Source organism: Narcine bancroftii, chromosome 6 (assembly GCF_036971445.1).
Source record: "Narcine bancroftii isolate sNarBan1 chromosome 6, sNarBan1.hap1, whole genome shotgun sequence".
Classification (NCBI taxonomy): Eukaryota; Metazoa; Chordata; class Chondrichthyes; order Torpediniformes; family Narcinidae; genus Narcine; species Narcine bancroftii.
The window spans coordinates 86,149,988-86,163,965 of NC_091474.1; the positions used below are offsets into that span (position 1 = coordinate 86,149,988).

Consider the following 13,978-nt stretch of genomic DNA (forward strand, 5'->3'; position numbering starts at 1 on the left):
GAAGTAAGCCTCGATATTCAGAATTGTATCTTATTCATCCAAATAAATCAAATTTTGTAATTGCAGCTGTAAATAACTTTAATTTTCCGTTGATAAAAGCAAATAAACATTTCATAGCTTTGCACTTCATATCGATGAGCAAAACAAAGCATATTGTAAATGATAATGATACTCAACTTCAAACAAAAATGCAGAGAACAAAACAAAGGACTCTACATCACCTTTGTTGACCTCACCAAAGCCTTCGACACCGTGAGCAGGAAAGGGCTTTGGCAAATACTAGAGCGCATCGGATGTCCCCCAAAGTTCCTCAGCGTGGTTATCCAACTGCACGAAAACCAACAAGGTCGGGTCAGATACAGCAATGAGCTCTCTGAACCCTTCTCCATTAACAATGGCGTGAAGCAAGGCTGTGTTCTCGCACCAACCCTCTTTTCAATCTTCTTCAGCATGATGCTGAACCAAGCCATGAAAGACCCCAACAATGAAGACGCTGTTTACATCCGGTACCGCACGGATGGCAGTCTCTTCAATCTGAGGTGCCTGCAAGCTCACACCAAGACACAAGAGAAACTTGTCCGTGAACTACTCTTTGCAGACGATGCCGCTTTAGTTGCCCATTCAGAGCCAGCTCTTCAGCGCTTGATGTCCTGCTTTGCGGAAACTGCCAAAATGTTTGGCCTGGAAGTCAGCCTGAAGAAAACTGAGGTCCTTCATCAGCCAGCTCCCCACCATGACTACCAGCCCCCCCACATCTCCATCGGGCACACAAAACTCAAAACGGTCAACCAGTTTACCTATCTCAGCTGCACCATTTCATCAGATGCAAGGATCGACAATGAGATAGACAACAGACTTGCCAAGGCAAATAGCGCCTTTGGAAGAGTCTGGAAAAACAACCAACTGAAAAACCTCACAAAGATAAGCGTATACAGAGCCGTTGTCATACCCACACTCCTGTTCGGCTCCGAATCATGGGTCCTCTACCGGCACCACCTACGGCTCCTAGAACGCTTCCACCAGCGTTGTCTCCGCTCCATCCTCAACATTCATTGGAGCGCTTTCATCCCTAACGTCGAAGTACTCGAGATGGCAGAGGTCGACAGCATCGAGTCCACGCTGCTGAAGATCCAGCTGCGCTGGATGGGTCACGTCTCCAGAATGGAGGACCATCGCCTTCCCAAGATCGTGTTATATGGCGAGCTCTCCACTGGCCACCGTGACAGAGGTGCACCAAAGAAAAGGTACAAGGACTGCCTAAAGAAATCTCTTGGTGCCTGCCACATTGACCACCGCCAGTGGGCTGATAACGCCTCAAACCATGCATCTTGGCGCCTCACAGTTTGGCGGGCAGCAACCTCCTTTGAAGAAGACCGCAGAGGCCACCTCACTGACAAAAGGCAAAGGAGGAAAAACCCAACACCCAACCCCAACCAACCAATTTTCCCCTGGAGCCGCTGCAACTGTGTCTGCCTGTCCCGCATCGGACTTGTCAGCCACAAACGAGCCTGCAGCTGATGTGGACTTTTACCCCCTCCATAAATCTTCGTCCGCGAAGCCAAGCCAAAGAAAAAAGAACTATGGTAACTCTACAAAAACAATTAATCCTTAAAGGGAAAGTCAAAAAACAACCATAAATCATAAACACAAGGTTTTAACCTCTACACCCAGTGCTGCTTTTCTGGTGACTGCACAGATTAATTTTAAACTTTCATGCCTTTTTGTCCTCCTGTATTTTCCCATCATTGTTTGATAATATCATGTTAACTGCCTTAGAATGTTTTGCTACATGAAGCAGATATAATTGCAAGTTATTAGTTTTGATTCTTGGTTTGCTGTTGAGTCCATGTATCTCACCACATTCAAATGGCTTGGTTTACTTATTACAGTGAAAATGGTGGTTATATAAATCTGGGTACAGTATCTACAAAGAAAGAAAGAAATCTTACTTTTAGCATCTTATGTGAACTTAATAAACCTCGATGTTCTGTTTTGAAACTTGGAAAATGATGGGATGTACATTGCCCACCCATTCACCTTGATATAAGTTTGTCAGTAGTCACAGGTTCTTTATTTCTCCCACCACCACCACCTCATTGTCATGGTACAGATTGGAGGTGCATGGGTCAATATTGACAATGAGGAGAATACCCTTTGACAAATTAGAAACATTAATTAATAAAAAGAGTAGTATTGACCCACAAATAAAATGTGATCCTTTTTGTTGGTCTCTTTCTCTCAAATCTTACATCAAGGCTGTGCCTTTCCGTAAGGTGAAGGTGTTAAACATTAATTGTATGCTGAGTGAATAGATGCAATAATCAATAGACAGGGATCTTCAATTTGTTGGCAAGAGAACTGGCTTTAAGAGGCACAGGGCCAAGTTCCCTTTTTTGTTAGAAGTACAGCATGGTAACAAGCCATTTTGGCCATCAAGTCCATGTTGTCCAATTTACACCCAATTAATCTACACCCCCGGTACATTTCGAATGGTGGGAGGAAACCTGAGCCCAAACTCGCACAGACACAGGAAGAACATACAAACTCCTTACATACAGTGTGGGATTCGATCCTGGGTCCCGATCGCTGGTGCTGTAACGGCATTGGGCTAAATGCTATGCCAACCATGCGACCCAACTTCAAGGATGTCAGGACTTTTACCAATTCCTTTGGGCTTCCCATTGGACCCTGATCTAGTTTTCCACTGAAGCTGCCAATCCTGAAATTGTCCTAGTTTTCCCAGCCATATTCTGTCAAAACATCTGAGGACGTTTTTTTATTTCTTAACAATGTTTCAAAAATCAGTGGAAGCAGTGCCTTGGAATATTTTTAAGGCAGAGGTTGATAAATTCTTGATTAATGAGGGCTTTGCCAAGAGCATGAAATTGAGTTTACAATCAAGTCAGTCATGTTAGATCAAGGGTGCTATTCAGCAAATAGCAGAATATCCAGAAAAATATTTGCAGTTATTTCTGTGATGTCAAAAACTGAAATATCACCTCCATTTAAAATTGTCCATTCCTGCAGATATAAACTATTTAAAAGACTTTGTTTTAAAGAAACAAAGGCAAGAAGGCCAAAAGATTGTGAAGGAACCCTAAAGCTTGGGATCATGATAGCTGAACGTAAGGTGATGTGCGTAGATTCAGAAATACTTAAGGGACCTGAATGAAGCAACAGTTGAGCAGTTATGGTCTGGGAAACATTAGAAAATTGAAAAGAGACAATTTTAAAGGTGGAATACTGCTGAAATAGCAAGTCAATAAGTTCAGGTGTATATTGGACAGGGCAAGTTAAAGGGACCACAGTTTTGGATGATTGCGGAGATTAAATTAAAGAGGCTCATTACGAATGTATTGGAGTAGTCGAGTCTACATGTAACAAAGGGATGGATTGGGGTTCCAGTCACACATTAGCTGAGGGAAAAGCTTTAGTCTGCAAATGTTGCAGATGTGATTGTGCCATCCTTTTAGTGATGCTATTGAATTAACCCCACTCCTCTGTTCTTTGCTCGTAGCACAGAAATTTCTGGTTACAGAAATTCATTGAATAAAGATTTATTTGCATCGCCTCTGTTTATGTGTCAATTCCCATAAAGTCGGTTCTGCTATCTACCAGAGGGAGTCATTACATTTTTCTAATCAGACATCAGCAGGGAAATGCAAGATGGACTTTTACCCCATCTCATTGTTATGGCAAAGACACTATCCAGGGAAGAGTGGGAGGTGCCACCAGAAGTGGAGCGCCTGGAACACTGCTGCAATAATGGGGTCGACTGCACAGAAAATATAAAAGAAAGTGATCTTTATGCTTGACGGGAACTGAATAATTGCTGAACCTTTAAAAGCCTATCAAGAACTCTGCATTTCCTATAACACTTTTCAATCTCATCCATGCGAGAAAATCTGGGTTTTTTTTTTTCCTGGGACCATTGAGATCACGTCCCTCAGGCAGCTAATCCACTTCTACCTTACCACCATTAGATCAGTTTTCCTTCTTAAATATAACATCATGTTGTCTGTAAATAATTGCCTCATATCTTTAAGAAATTACAACTGCTCATATTTGTTAGGGATCTTTTAGTGAACTCTCCTCCAGGATCTGGGCTTTTAATGCACTGACCCTTCTGCCTATAAAAAGAGCAGTGGTCAGTTTTCATTGCGTAGATGGATCAAAAGGAAATGAACAGGGAAAGTTATGGACCCCATTTTCAAGTAGTCATAAATTAAAGATAATCATGGCAACTTTTCTGTCTTTAACTTGAAAAGTATGTGCAGTTACCTAACTGCAGACCTTTTAAACATAGAGGACATACAAGCCTAATTTGCTGCGTAACATGAGAAATTTGTCAGACTAGCAAAATAATATCTTAAATATATGTTTGAATATAACTTGCAGTATAATCAACTGGGGATCCTTTACAATTTCTACTTTCCTGCAATTCTCACCATATGTTGGATTACCCATACAAGCTTTTCTCTGCTCCTTTTAGAGCACTCCTTAAAATCTCCTTCTCGTGTCCACCTACCCCAACATCACCTTGTGCCTCAGAGACAAATCTTGACATTTTAATGTGGAGAAGATGTTTCCTCTTGTTGCAGGGTTAGGAGCTAGATGCCACAATTTTAAAAATAAGGTGTTGCCACTAGTTCTAGATCAGTGGTTCTCAACCTTTTTTCTTAATCACGTGCCACCCACCTTAAGCAATCCTTTACTAACCACAGAGCACCTATGGCAAAGGATGCCATAGTGCTCTGTGGTTGGTAGGAGATTACTTAAGGTGGTGTGGGAGTGGAATAAAATGATTGAGAACCACTGCTCTAGATTAATAAGGAATTGGGATTATTTATATTCCTTCAAAATGTTTTGATACTCAAAAAGCAGTGGAAGCAGTCCTTTGGAATATTTTTAAGGCAGAGTTCAATATATTCTTGATAAATGAGGGGTTAACCAGGAGGATGGGATTGAGCTGACAATCAGATCAGTCATACTAGGTCAAGGGGCTGTACAAATGCAGGCTTGATTTGTTAATAAATACATGTTCTATTGATATGGGAACAATTAGAACATTCACCATGGAGAATTTAAATTCAAGTAATTGAATAATTATAAAAATAAAAGGAAGTTTTGCAACAATGACCACACAACCCAACCTAGATGCCCTTTCCTGGTCTGCCCTATGGGTGGACACAATTGACTACTTCCTTAGTTCAAGGACAATCAGGTCGAGACAGTCAATACTGGCATTGTCACTGATGTCCACTTCCTTCAAAAGGATATTAAAACATAAAATTCAAAATAATTGAATGAATAGGGCATTGTTTTCATATCAAATTATCAGGTCTGACTTTTAATGGTATTTTTCAATCCAGCCACCTTCTGTTAATTTTGATGTTTATCTCTCTCCTCTTATTCCCACTTCTACTTTCTCCCTTTATTCCAATTCCCATGAGGTTTGCTGTTCTGAAGGAAAGGGATTTTGTCTCAACTTCCGGTCTCCTCAGTTCAGTCCTTGAATTCTTTCTATCAGGGAGAGGATTCAACATGACCATCTTTAGCAACACAAACAACAGTATTGAAACATTGTTGAATACCTGTCGCTGGTTGATGTTGACCACATTAAGATCACCAATGACCAGTGCAATGTATAATAGAATATTAGAGCACAAGAAGGGAACATTCAAACCGCTGTGCCAATGCTGACACTCCAAAAGAGCTCCCTAATGCATCATACTGTCCACCTTTCCACTGAATTCCTGATTTTTTTTTAAAATTTCAATTACGTATCCAACAGTACCAATCTGCATGGATCAGAGTTAATCTGTTCACTTTCTGTTTGCTCCCTCAAAAGCATTCCATTCATGTACTGTCATAGGTGTAGCTGTCATACTAGTTAATAACCTGGGTCTGTTATGTTGCTCATGGCCTCAACTCAGTCAGACTTGAGTTATAAGACCGTAGGACATAGAAGCAGTAATAGGTTGTTCAGTCCATTGAGTCTGATTCCATTTCCCACTCAGCCCCACTGCTCGGCCTTCTCCCATAGCCTGTTATGCCCCGAGTAGTCAAGAACCTATCAATCTCTATCTTAAATACACCCAATGATGGCTTCCACAACAACCTTTGGCAACAAATTCCACAGATTTACCACCCTCTGATTGAAAAAATTGCTACATATTTCTGTTCTAAGTGGACGCTCTTCAATCCTGAAGTTGTACCCTCTTGTCTTCTTTCTCAACCTAAATGAAACATCCACAGGAAGTGACATTGGTCCTTGGATTAGAATGTTAGATCACTTCAGTCAAGTTGCAATAGAAGTTGCAATAGAGTATTATATCTGGTTTGTCCTGGTTCCAATTAAAAGACAACATTGGTTCTCTCTCCACAAATATTTTTGAAAGGTTTTTCCAGCATTTTCTGTTTATATTTCAGATTTCCTTCAGTCTTTTGGACTTACCGTGTAACACCCACAAACAGTGCAATCCTGACAAGGTGGAACTGTTCCCATATCTAAAATGAAAACCTAGTAAAGGTAAGGATTCCATTATTGTCACATAATACTATATTTAGAATGTAACATTCATGAAATTCTTTTACATTGTCTATTGTAAGTCATCACTTTGTCCAACACCCCTCACAAAAATGAGGCTCCAACAAGGATCAATCTCACAACCCCTGATTTACAAGGGCAGAGCTCTAACCACTGAGCTATCAGAGCCTTTAGGTGAGTTAGTCTGCAGTAGTCATATAGATATCCATTTTATTAAAACTGTAAGGCTATAAGTCATAGGAGCAGAAATAGCCCATTGAGTCAGCCACACCTTTTAATCAAGAGCTGATCCATTTTCTCACTCAACCTCAATGTCTGGCCTTCTCCCCATAACCTTTGATGCCCTGGCTAATCAAGAGCCTATCAATCTCTTCTTTTTTTAAATATTTTTTTAAATTTTTCACACTATGAACCATATCAACCAAAATATGTACAAACATTTCTCATTAAATTTACACAGTGGTCTTTTGTCCCTTTTTTTCCTTTCCCACCTCCCTCCAAAACCCATAAATATTCAACATAAGCAATACAATAAAACCATAAAACGATATCTTCGCACAAAGGAAAATAAACAAGAAAAATGTTATTCGTTCGTTTTGTCTTCTTATCATTTTCATTCTCATTTTAGGGAATAGAGGTCATAGGCAAGCTCTCTCTGTTATGCTCCATGTATTGTTCCCAAATTTGTTCAAACAATATGACTTTATTCTTTAAATTACATGTTATTTTTTCCAATGAAATACACTTATTCATGTCCATGTACCATTGCTGTACACTCTTGCTCTCTTCCATTTTCCAAGTTGACATTATACATTTTTGCTATCACTAAGGCTATCATAATGAATTTTTTTTGCACTTTATCCAATTTGAGGCCTAATTTTCTACTTCTTATGTTACTTAAAAGAAAAATCTCTGGATTTTTTGGTCTGTTATTTTTTTGTAATTTTATTTAATATTTGATTTAGTTCTTCCCAAAACGTATTCACGTTCGTACATGCTCAAATTGCATGTATTGTTGTTCCCATTTCCTTCTGACAGCGAAAACATCTATCTGATAATGTTGAATCCCATTCTTTTAATTTTTGAGGAGTGATTATACCCTGTGTAACCAATTATACTGTATCATGCGTAACCTTGTGTTTAGTGTATTCTTCATAGTTCCAAAACTTAAATTTTTTCCATTCTTCATTTTTTATCTTTATGTTTAAATCCTTTTCCCACTTCTGTTAAGGTTCATAGTTTATTTCATCATTTTCCTTATCTTGCAGCTTAATGTACATGTTGGTTAAAAATCTTTTAATTATCATTGTGTCTGTAATCATATATTCAAAGCTGCTTCCTTCAGGTAATCTCAATCTATTTCCCAATTTATCCTTTAAATAAGCTTTCAATTGATGATATCTAGGAGCCGTCGGTGATGCCGGTAGAGGACCCATGATTTGGAGCCGAACAGGAGCGTGGGTATGACAATGGCTCTGTACACGCTGATCTTTGTGTGTTTCTTCAGGTGGTTGCTTTTCCAGACTCTTTTGTGTAGTCTTCCAAAGGTGCTATTTGCCTTGGCGAGTCTGTTGTCTATCTCATTGTCGATCCTTGCATCAGATGAAATGGTGCAGCCGAGGTAGGTAAACTGGTTGACCGTTTTGAGTTCTGTGTGCCCGATGGATATGTGGGGGGCTGGTAGTCATGGTGGGAAGCTGGATGATGGAGGACCTCAGTTTTCTTCAGGCTGACTTCCAGGCCAAACATTTTGGCAGTTTACGCAAAACAGGACGTCATGCGCTGGAGAGCTGACTCTGAATGGGCAACTAAAACGGCATCATCTGCAAAGAGTAGTTCACAGACAAGTTGCACTTGTGTCTTGGTGTGAGCTTTCAGGCGCCTCAGAATGAAGAGACTGCCATTGGTGCAGTACCCGATGTAAACAGCATCTTTATTGTTGAGGTCTTTCATGGCTTGTTTTAGCATCATGCTGAAGAAGATAGTATAGAGGGTTGGTGCAAAGACGCAGCCTTGCTTCACACCATTGTCAATGAAGAAGGGTTCGGAGAGCTCATTGCTGTATCTGACCCGACCTTGTTGGTTTTGGTGCAGTTGGATAACCATGTTGAGGAACTTCGGGGGGCATCCGAGGCGCTCTAGTATTTGCCAAAGCCCTTTACTGCTCATGGTGTTGAAGGCTTTGGTGAGATCAACAAAGGTGATGTAGATCAGCGTGTACAGAGACGTTGTCATACCCATGCTCCTGTTCGGCTCCGAATCATGGGTCCTCTACCAGCATCACTTACGGCTCCCATAACGCTTGCATCAGTGCTATCTCCTCTCCATCCTCAACATTCATTGGAGTGACTTCATCACCAACGTCGAAGTACTCGAGCTGGCAGAGTCTGCAAGCATCGAATCCACACTGCTGAAGACCCAACTGCGCTGGGTGGGTCACATCTCCAGAATGGAGGACTATCGCCTTCCCAAGATCGTGTTATATGGCGAGCTCTCCACTGGCCACTGAGATAGAGGTGCACCAAAGAAGAGGTACATGGACTGCTTAAAGAAATCTCTTGGTGTCTGCCACATTGACCACCGCCAGTAGGCTGATATTGCCTCCAACCATGCATCTTGGAGCCTCACAGTTCGGCAGGCAGCAACCTCCTTTGAAGAAGACCGCAGAGCCCACCTCACTGACAAAAGACAAAGGAGGAAAAACCCAACACCCAACCCCAACCAACCAATTTTCCCTTGCAACCGCTGCAACCGTGCCTGCCTGTCCCGTATCGGACTTGTCAGTCACCAACGAGCCTGCAGCAGATGTGGACATACCCCTCCATAAATCTTCGTCCGCGAAATCAAGCCAAAGAAAGAAGAATTGATGATATGCAAATATTGTACCATGAGTTATTCCATATTTGTACTTCAACTGTTCAAATGTTAATAAATTATTTCCCAAAAAACAGTTTTCTATTCTTTTGATTCCTTTTCTCTCCCATTCTCTAAAGGAAAGGTTCTCTATTGTAAAAAGGATTAGTGGATTTTGCATCAATAATAATTTTGGTATTTGATAATTCGGTTTTTTCCTTTCTAAGTGGATCTTCTTCCATGTATTAAGTAAATGATGCAATACTGGTGAGCTTTTATATTGCACCAACTTTTCATCCAACTTATAAAGTATATGTTCCGGTACCTACTCCCCTATTTTATCTTGTTCTATCTCAGTCTAGTCTGTTTTTTTCCTTGCCTGGTAAAAATCTGATAAATACCTTAATTGTGCTGCTCTATAATAACTTCTAAAGTTTGGTAACTGCAAACCACCTTGGTTAAACATCTCTGTTAATTTATCTAATGCTACCCTTGGTTTTCTCCCTTTCCACAAGAATTTCTTTATTCTCTTTAGTTCGTTAAAAAAAATTCAGTTAAGAGAATTGGTATCATTTGAAATAAGTATAGTATCCTTAGGAATACGTTCATTTTAATGCTGTTTACCCTATCAACGTTAGCAGTAATTCTTTCCAATGTTCTAAGTCTTCCTGCAATTTCTTTATTAGTGGCTGATAATTTAGTTTGTACAAGTGGCTTAAGTTATTATCTAACCTGATTCCTAGGTATCTGATTGCTTGTGCTTGCCATTTAAATGGTGAATCTTTTTAAAATTCTCTATAATCCGCATTACTCATTAGCATCATTTCACTTTTATTTGCATGAATCTTGTACCCCAATATTTCTCCATATTCCTTCAATTTCTTATGTATTTCTTTTATTGATATCTCTGGTTCTGTTAGGTATACTATGATGTCATCTGAAAATAAGCTGATTTTATACTCCTACTTTATCTTTATCCCTTTTATTTTATTTTCTATTCATATCAGTTCTGCCAAAGGTCCAATTGCTAAGGTGAACAATGAGGGGGATAGTGGACATCCCTGTCTAGTTGACCTACTTAATTTAAATTGATTCAAAACATATCCATTTATTGCTACCTTCCCCAACGGTCCATTATACAATGCTTTAATCCGATTTATATATTTTTCTGGTAGATTGAACTTCTGTGATACTTTAAATAAGTAGTTCCACTCTACTCTGTCAAAGGCTTTTTCTGTGTCTAAAGCAACAGCCACTGTTGGCTTCTTATTTCCTTGAACTGCATGAATTAGATTAATAAGTTTACAGACATTATCCGCCGTTCATCTTTTCTTAATAAATCCAGTTTGATCTTGTTTTACTATTTTAGGTACACAATCGGCCAATCTGTTTGCTAATAATTTTACTATTATCTTATAATCTGAGTTAAGTAGAGATATTGGTCTTTATGATGCTGGTGTTAATGGATCCTTCCCCATCTTTGGTATTACTGTAATTATTGCTGCCTTACATGAATCTGGCAAGTTTTGTGTTTCTTCTATCTGGTTCATTTCTTCCAGGAGAGGAGGAATTAATAACTCTTTAAATGTTTTATAAAATTCTATTGGAAATCCATCCTCACCTGGTGTTTTATAGTTCGGCAGCTTTTTTTAATATATCCTGCACTTCCTCTATTTCAAATGGTTTTATTAGTTTGTTTTGTTCCTCTTCTTGCAATTTCAGCAGTTCAATTTTAGCTATAAACTCCTCTTTTTTGTCATCTTTCACCTTGTTCTCAGTTTGGTATAATTGTTCATAAAATTCCTTAAAGTTTTCTTTAATCTCTGTTGGGTTATATGTAATTTGTTTGTCCTTTTTCTTGATGCCAATACAGTTCTTATAGTTTGTTCTGTTTTAAGTTGGCAGGCTAATATTTTATATTTTTTTTCTCCAAGTTCGTAATACTTTTGCTTTGTTTTCATTATGTTCTTCTCTACCTTATACGTTTGTAATATTTCGGTTTTTTTTGTCTGCCAATTCTCTTTTTTTCGTTATATCATCCCTTTTACTAGTTCCTTTTCTGTACTTACTATCTCCCTTTCCAACTGCTCTATTTCCCGATTGTAATCCTTTTTCATCTTAGTTACATAACTTAATATCTGTCCTCTAATGAAGGGTTTCATTGCATCCCATAATATGAATTTGTCTTTCATTGATTCTGTGTTTATTTCAAAATATGTTTTAATTTGGCATTCAATAAACTCTCTAAATTCCTTCCTTTTAAGTAGCATGGAGTTTAACCTCCATCTATGTGTTCTTGGTGGGATGTCCTCCAGTTCAATTACTAATAACAGGCGTGAATGATCTGATAGTAGTCTGCTTTATAGCCAGTTTTCCAAACTCTCCTTTGAATATGGACCGACAACAAAAACATATCAATCCTTGAGTATGTTTTGTGCCTACTCGAATAATATGAATATTCCTTCTCTCTTAGGTGTTGTCTCCTCCATATATCCATAAGTTTCATTTCCTGCATTGATTTAACCATAAATTTGGCTACTTTATTCTTTTTGCTTGTCTTTTGTCCAGTTTTATCCAACATTGTATCCAAACTAAAGTTAAAATCCCCTCCTATCAATATATTTCATTCTTTGTCTGCAATCTTCAAAAAAATATCGTGCATAAACTTTTGATCCTCCTCGTTAGGCGCCTATATATTGAGCAAATTCCAAAATTCTGAGTATATCTGACACTTTATCATTACATACCTCCCTGCTGGATCTATTATTTCCTCCTCTATTTTCACTGGTACATTTTTGTAAACTAATATGGCTACACCTCTAGCTTTTGAATTATAGGATGCTGCCACTACATGTCCTACCCAGTCTCTCTTTAATTTGTTATGTTCCACTTCAGTTAGATGCGTTTCCTGCACAAATGCTATATCTATTTTTCCCTTCTTCAATAAATTTAGTAGCCTCTTCCTTTTAATTTGGTTATGTATTCCATTAATATTTATAGTCATATAGTTCAACGTGACCATCTTATATCTTGCTTACTCCTCATTTCCACCTCCTCGCCACCTCCATCCCTTTTCCCCATTTTCATCTCTCAGTTTTCCCTTATTAAACTCAATGTATGACAACACATTTAAAACATAAAATACCCCAACAGTACCCACACCCAATAATATCTTAACCCCAAATGCTCCCCCCCCTCTCTGAGTTTCCCCTTATCCTTTGCCGGGCAACCACAACTCCCCTTTTCATTTGGATTGCGATCTTGTTCACAGCGTCAACTGATTTTACAGTGACGGTTATACCCCCTCTACCCAGCCCTCTCCAGAAAACACTTTTTTTTAAAAACACACATAGCAAATCTCTCTCTCTTCTATCCCCCCTTACTCCCTTCCTTCCCTTCTCTTTTCCCTTTTTTGTTCTTTCCATATACATTGTTTTTACATCTTTATATATACTTTGTCACCGTTCTTCATTCTTGTTACATCTCTTCATCTCTTCTCATGTCCTGCAAACGTTCTGCGAATTCTTGAGCTTTCTCCGGATCCGAGATCAGTCTGTTTTGCTCCCCAGGTATAAATATTTTAAGCACGGCTGGATGTCTTAACATGAATTTGTCACCTTTTTTCCATAAAGTTGATTCCGCTGTATTAAATTCCTTCTTCTTCTTAAGAGTTCAAAACTTATGTCTGGGTAAAAAAAATATTTTTGACCCTTGTATTCCAATGGTTTATTATCTTCTCTAACATTATTCCTTGCCCGTTCCAGTATATTTTCTCTTGTCGCGTATCTCAAAAATGTTACTAAGATGGATCTTGGTTTTTGATGTGTCTGCGGTTTCTGAGCTAATGCTCTGTGTGCCCTTTCTATTTCCATTTCTTCCTGCATTTCTGTTGTTCCCAGGACCTTCGGGATCCATCCTTTTATAAATTCCTTCATGTCTGTGCCTTCTTCACCCTCCTTCAGGCCCACTATTTTTATGTTGTTTCGCCTACTATAATTTTCCAACATATCAATTTTCTGAGATAACAACTCTTGTGTCTCTTTAATTTTTTTGCCACTTTCTTCCAATTTTTCTCTTAAGTCATTTATTTCCATTTCTACAGCCGTTTCCCGCTCTTCCACATTCTCTACTCTTTTCCATATTTCTGTCATTACCAGTTCTAACCTTTGCATTTTATCTTCTGTTCTTTTCATTTTCCTTTTAATTGCATTAAACTCAACTGATAACCATTCTTTTAGTGATCTCATTTGTTCTTCAAAAAAGACTTTATCTATAATGTTCATCAGTTTTACCTTTTATTTCTCTTTGTCCATCAGTTTTACCTTCTATTTCTCTGTGAAGATCTTGGTCTTCTTCCTCTTCTTCTGTGTCTGTACCTATGTTTGTGTCTCTCTCTTCTCTTCTTTGTGTCTGTGTCTCTTCTGTTTTTCCTGATGAGCTGCTTTTATCTTTTTGTTGGACCTCTTATTGCTGGGCCTCTTGTTGCTGGTCCTCCCCTCCTGGGCTGCTCATCTGTTGTGCTTCCTGACTTTGATCTTCTTGTTGGTCATCCCTCCGTCTATCTCCCTCGTCTGT

General features: G+C 38.9%; 1 long non-coding RNA gene across 6 annotated transcripts in view; it reads left to right on the plus strand.

Moving 5' to 3' along the window:
- Positions 1 to 13,978, plus strand: part of LOC138736315 (uncharacterized) — a 151,156-nt gene that overhangs the window by 17,746 nt on the left and 119,432 nt on the right. For all 6 annotated transcript variants that reach the window (XR_011340221.1, XR_011340223.1, XR_011340225.1 and 3 more), the window contains exon 2: positions 6,433 to 6,532. This is a non-coding gene — a long non-coding RNA (uncharacterized lncRNA). The remainder of the gene's footprint in view (positions 1 to 6,432; positions 6,533 to 13,978) is intronic.